We start from the raw sequence: 6,705 nt of genomic DNA, 5'->3' as shown, positions 1-6,705 counted from the left end.
AACCAGATCTGGAATTTCTGACTATCGCAGCGCCTCTTCCCACTATGCCTGAAGACATCCCCATTCCGAGAAGCGTCTGCATAGTCTGGGGACATTCTGATTGTCCACAGTTATGTGTCCTTAAACAATTGCCAAAACTTTTCAGATACAGTTTGATTCTGGAGTAATCTTAAATCTGTTTGATGGTCCTTTCTAAAGTGATGTAGTTTTTTTTTTTTCATTGTTATGTTTTATTGGCTATGGATCAAAAAATTCTTGCAAGTTTTCATTTTTCTAATGTGCTAAAGAAAAGGGTGCCAGGTTTTAGCTTCCATCCAGTTTATCCTCGTATTGAAATCTTGTATTCTAATGATTATTTTTATCTGACAAACATTTGTACTATGATGTAGTTTATCTTCATAACTAGATTAAGCTACTAGGTGTATTTTTTTTTTTTGTCTCATGCTTTTTCATTTTCTTGAATATCAAGAGCATATTAATTGGTAATTTCTATTGTTTTGAAGGAGATCCAATTGTAGGTAAAGTCAAAAAATGCCCAATTTGATGACAAGTAAAAAATTAAACTCCAACGCACAGTATCAGCCACCAGCATTCCTGACACCTTGGAGTTCAATCAGACTTATTCGCAAATCATCACAACATACCATTAAGTAAACGAGAATCTATATTCTGACTACAACTGTCACACCGTGATAGAATGTAAATCTTACACTAGCCACTTTGAGGTAGCATTAGATTCCACAGATTTAAGGGAATGGTCCCCAACAACACTGCCCCCACTCAAGTGCCATCCACCAAGTGGGGGATCCCTTGATTATTCACACTTTGGACCAACTGGGTACAAATCTAGGGGATTTTCATAATGCCCCTCAAGTGGGATCATTCTCTAGAAGGACTCACAGAACTTTCTTCACACAACACACTTGTCCTCACTACATACTGTACACTCCATTTAAGAACTCTCATTCGTATTCCACCCAATGTATATGTCTCCTTTTAGGATGATGTTTTCCTTGATCCTGGGTAGAATCCATCAACTCTGGGTTATTTTTCAACGTAGTCACAAGGACTTCTATTAGGCATTTTTATTGTGTATGTCTCTTAATAAAGTCTCGCCTCCTTGAAAACAAGGCTTATATCATTTTTCACTCTTTATCCCTTGGGGACCAGCATTATGTCTTTTACACACCTGCACAAGCACACACACACACACATACACCCATATATATATATGTACACACACACACACACACACAAACACACACATGCATAAATATCCTCACATATATTTGGGTATATATGCATATACTGACATATCTTTTCTGTGTGTATAAATATGCCACCATATGTCCATCTCAAGGAAAGATATATATATCTATATTATATATAGATATGTAAGATATATAACCATATATACATATACATATATAGGTATATATACACACACAGACATACATATGTATATATACACACACATATATATGTATTGCCTTATGATGGACATATGGTGTGTGTGTGTGTATATATATATATTTGTGCATATATATATATTTTGTGTATGTGTGTGTGTGCATATATATAGTAGGTGGTCTTGAATTTAAGGAGTTTTCTTTTTTCTTTTTCTTTTTTGTATTTTTAGTGGAGACGGAGTTTCGCCATGTTGGCTAGGCTGGTCTCGAACTCCTGACCTCAGGTGATCTGCCTGCCTTGGCCTCCAAAAGTGCTGGGATTGCAGGTGTGAGCCACTATGAATTTAAGGAGTTTTCTAATAAATTATAAAGTCAAATTTTGTCTTCTCTGTCTTGCTTTCTATTTTTGTAATAACTTCTGTTTCTCTTGCTATTGTCAACTTACATGAAAAATGGAAGATAAGGGGTTGTTCCCCTTCTCAAATGTCTTGGATCACTTGCAGTGCCTACTGACTATGAGCTTATTATCTGCCACCAAGAATAGCAATAACTAGTAGATTCCAAGCCCTGAGAGAGGCTTCATTGATTTTTGTGACTGTGGGAAAAGAAAATACTCTGAGGATGATTACAATCTTGAAATACTTTATTACTCCTGAACTGATTCCCCTGTTTTCTTGGAACACATTTTCTCTTTACTTCAAAGCAATGAAGACCTAGAGAAAATTCATTAAGGGATTTGTGTCTGTTTCTTAATTTAATATGATGGCTTTATTACTATTGATGATGATATGCAAATATATAGAGAAATATACCTAGTATTAGGCTTGAGTTCATATTGAATTCTTGCACTGCAGTTTTATAAAAATGTAATCAGTTATACAGAGGATTATATTTGCTCCTTTATGTATTCTTCAATATGCTAATACAAACTTGAGTACCCAAGAAATATGATCACCTGACTAATTTTCAATGACTAATTAAGTGAATAAGAAAATTCGTAGGCTGATAGAAGTTAAGGAGCTTGCTAAAAAAGTGTGGAAGCATTCTGAGAATGAGAGAGAGAGAGAGAGAGACATTATCCTCAGCTTGACAATTGCTTGACCCACAAGAGAGATTAAAGAAACTTTAACCTGAGACCAAATGATAGAAACCTCAATGTGTTATCACTCACCCATACGATGATGACCTGTGATACTTATCACAATGTGAGCATTTTGGCGATCATATTAAAGTGAATGCTGGGATATGGTTAGTGAGACAGGGGCTATTATTTTTTATTTATGACAAACTTTCTTCTTTACATAAAGTTGAGTAGAAAATTTATGTGAGAAATTACCTTCAACAAAGAGAGTGCACGGCATCAGGTTTATTGTTTAAAAATGACAAGGTATCACTTATTATTTTTACCTACTAGACTCTTAATAGACACCTGATTCTGTTGTAACATATCATTAATGGCTCTGTAAGAAATAGAACAGGGGATTGTCTTTTCTTGAAGTAATTGAAGTACCAATGTAGGTAAGCCACAAGGGAATCCTCTATAATTAGATGGGTGATCTTATCAAGCTTGATAATGTATCTCTCAGAATAATTTTTCTTAATTAACCCGTCATAGAATTTCAAGTCTTGACACGATTCTAATAATAAAAGGAACTCAACTATACTAATAAATTTTTAAAGACAGATGATCATATATATTTTATTGAAGTGGATTGCTGCATGAAATCTGTTAAATGAAAGAGGCAATGTGAGAAGAATGTATTGGATAAAGTCAGATATCCTAAACTTTTCTGTCATTTCTTTTAAAGAACATAATTACTAAAGAGGATGAAATTGTCAACACATAATTTTAAGAAGTAGACAAAGATTTCATATGAAATTCTAAAATTAATAGCACTATGATATTCAACAAATATTGTAGTTCATACTGAAGCATTAAAATTAATGTATCTAGTCAAGTGTCATTTGTTATTTCTTAAATGTAGTCTTTCTTCATCAAGAGCAATCACATATTGATTTTATAGGTAATACATCTTGTTTTTAAAACCACCTTGGTTTCCAGAAAAATTGAGCAGAATTATAGAGTTCCAACATGCCTTGTCTTTCTCCCACAAAATTTATTCAATTATTAACATATTGCCTTAGTATTGTTCATTTGTTGCAACTGACAGACTGATATTAACACATTATTATTAATTACATTCTGTATAGAATAGGGTTCACTCTGTGTTGTACAGTTCCATGAGTTTTGACAAAAGCATATTGTCATTTACACACCATTATAGTATTATGTAGAATAGTTTGACTGCTCTAAAAGTATCCTGTGCTTCACTTATTTATCTCTACCCAACTCCTGAAACCACTGGCTACCACTGAACTTCATACTGTCTGCAGAGTTTCTAACTTTCTTGCAGTTTTTGTCACAGATTTGTAATCATGGAGTCTGTAGCCTTTCAGACTGACTTATTGCACTTAGCAATATCAATTTGTTTCCTTCATGTCTTTTGTGACTTGATAGCTCATTTCTTTTTACTGCAGAATATTACATGGATTGTCCATTCACCTATTGGAGGACATCTAGGTTGCTTCAAGTTTGGGAAGTAACATATAAAGCTGTCAAAACATTTGTGTACAGGCTTTTGTGTGGACATAATCTTCAGCCTTTTGTTAAATACCTAGCAGTGCACTTGCTGGACAGTATGCTGAGACTGTATTTAACTTTCTAACAGACTGGCAAACAGTCTTCCAAAGTGGCTGTACCACTTTTCATTCTCACCATTAGTAAATAAGAGAACATTTAGCTCTACATCCTCACCAGCATTTGGTGTTCTCAGAGTTTTGGATTTTGGCCAGTCTAATGTGTGTATAGTGATATCTCATTAGAGTTTTAATTTGAAATTTAATAAAATATGATGTTGAACATATTTTATATGTTTATTTGTTATTTTAAGTCATTTTTAATGACTATCTTATATCCCTGTTAAATCAGGTTGTTTGTTTTCCTGTTAAAGAGTTTGAAGAGTTCTTTTTATTATGCAAATGTTTTATCCCTCTCTAGGGCTTTTTTTTTTTCTTTGCTGTTCTTTTTTTCAGGGCATAAGTTTTTAATTTAAGTAAATACCAGCTTCTTTTTTTTTTTTTTTTTTTTTTTTTTTTTACTTTCATAGAGCATGTGTTTGGTATCGTATGTAAAAACTCAATACCAAACAAATCATCACCTACATTTTCTTCTATACAGATGGTCCCTGATTTAAGATAGATTAACTTTCTGTTTTTCACTTTTAGTAAAGTATTCCATAAATTACATGATTTTTCAACATTTTATTATAAATAAATTTTCTGTTAGATAATTTTGCCCAAATGTAGGCTAATGTAATTGTTCTGGGCATGTTTAAAGCAGTCTAGGCTAAGCTGTAATGTTGAGTAAATGAGGTGTATTGGATGTATTTTTGGCTTACAATATTTTCAGCTTATGATGGGTTTATAAGGATACAATTCAATTGTATGTCAAGAAGCTTCTATATTACCTAACAGAAGTCTTAAAAATTATTTTACATTTATTTTTAAGATCTATTTTGATTTAAGTTTTAAGACATAAGTTCTGTGCCAAAATTTATTTATTTATTTTTGGTATTTGGATATCTGATTGTTGCAGCACCATTTGCTGAAAAGACTATTCTTTCTTCATTGAATTGCCTTTCTTCTTTGTCAAAGATCAATTGACTGTATTTATGTTGGTCTATTCCTGGGCATCAGTTTGGTTCCATTGAATTACTTGTGTATTCTTTCACCAATACCAGACTGTCTTGATTACTATAGATTTACTCTTAATCCATAGTAATAGGTTAAAGTTGGGTAGTGTCAGTTCTTCAACTTTGTTCTTCTTCAGAACTGAGTTGACTATTCTGAGTCTTTTCACTAATCTTCATAATTATTAGAATTAGCTTGAAATGTCCACAAAATAATTTGCTTGGATTTTAATTGGTATTGTATTGAATCTATAGATCAAGTGGAAAATAAAGGTTATCTTAACAATATCATCTATTCATAACCATGGGATATCTGTTTATTTAGATTTTATTTGACTTCATTGGATTTCTGTAGCTTATCTCATACAGATCTTTTACATTCTTTGCTACACTTAAACCTAATGATATAATTTATTTGGTGTCAATATAAATAATATTGTGTTTTAAATTTGTGTTTCCAAGTATTAATTCCTGGTATATAAGAAAGTGATTGATTTTTGTATATTAACCTTTTATCCTGAAACCTTGCTGTAATTGTACATTTCTTCCAGTAGTTTTAATTTTTATGCTCTTGCTGTTGATTCTACATTTTCTATGTTGACAATCATATCATCTACATTCACAATCATATCATCTGTTGTTTTGTGAACAACAGATGATATGATTTTACTTCCCTCTCAATCTATGTACCTTTTCTTTACTTTCTGCATCTTATTGCGTTAGCCATGACTCTCAGTACAATGTTGAATGGGGATGAAGAAGAGACTGTCTTGTATTGTTGCTAATCGTAGATTGAAAGCATTTAGTTAGTCGCCATTAGGTATAATGTTAGTGTTAAGTTTTTGTTGATTTTTTTTTTATAAGTTGAGGCTATTCCTCTTTATTCTTAAGTTGCTTAGAGTTTTTAAGATGAATGAATGTTGGAGTTTGTCAGATGTTTTTTCTCCATCTATTAATATGACTATATGATTTTTCTTCTTTAGTCTTTTGATGTAATTGATCATGTTAATTTATTTTCAAATGTTGAATCAGTTTTGCACATGTGAAATAAATTGTACTTGTTCATAGTAATTCTCTTTATACATTTTCAGATTTAATTTGATAATAATTTGTACAGGAATTTTGCATCTGTGTTCCTGAGAGATAATGGTCTTTCATTTTCCTTTTCTGTAATTTCTTTGGTTTTGGGATTTGGATAACATTGGTCTCATAGAATTAGGAAGTAGTCTTCTCCTTATAGTTTTTGAAATAGATTGTAATGAATTGGTGTTATTTCTTTCTTAAGTGTTTGGTAGAATTTATCAGTGAAACCATCTGGACCTGGTACTGTCTGTTGTGGGAGGTGATTATTAATTCAGTTTCTTTAATAGATGTAGATAGGCTTAGTCAGATTACCTATCTACATTGTATGAGTTTTGTAATTTTTTTCTTTCAAGTTGTTCGATTTCAAGTGTGTTTTCAATTTGCGAGTATAGAGTTGTTCATAATATTCATTTATTATCCTTTAATGCCTATGGGTTCAGTATGACAACCTCTTCCTATTTTGA

The sequence above is a fragment of the Colobus angolensis genome, unplaced genomic scaffold (assembly GCF_000951035.1).
Source record: "Colobus angolensis palliatus isolate OR3802 unplaced genomic scaffold, Cang.pa_1.0 Scaffold118, whole genome shotgun sequence".
NCBI classification, from domain to species: Eukaryota; Metazoa; Chordata; class Mammalia; order Primates; family Cercopithecidae; genus Colobus; species Colobus angolensis.
The sequence above is the reverse complement of the archived record's forward strand: the minus strand, read 5'-3'. Positions refer to the sequence as shown.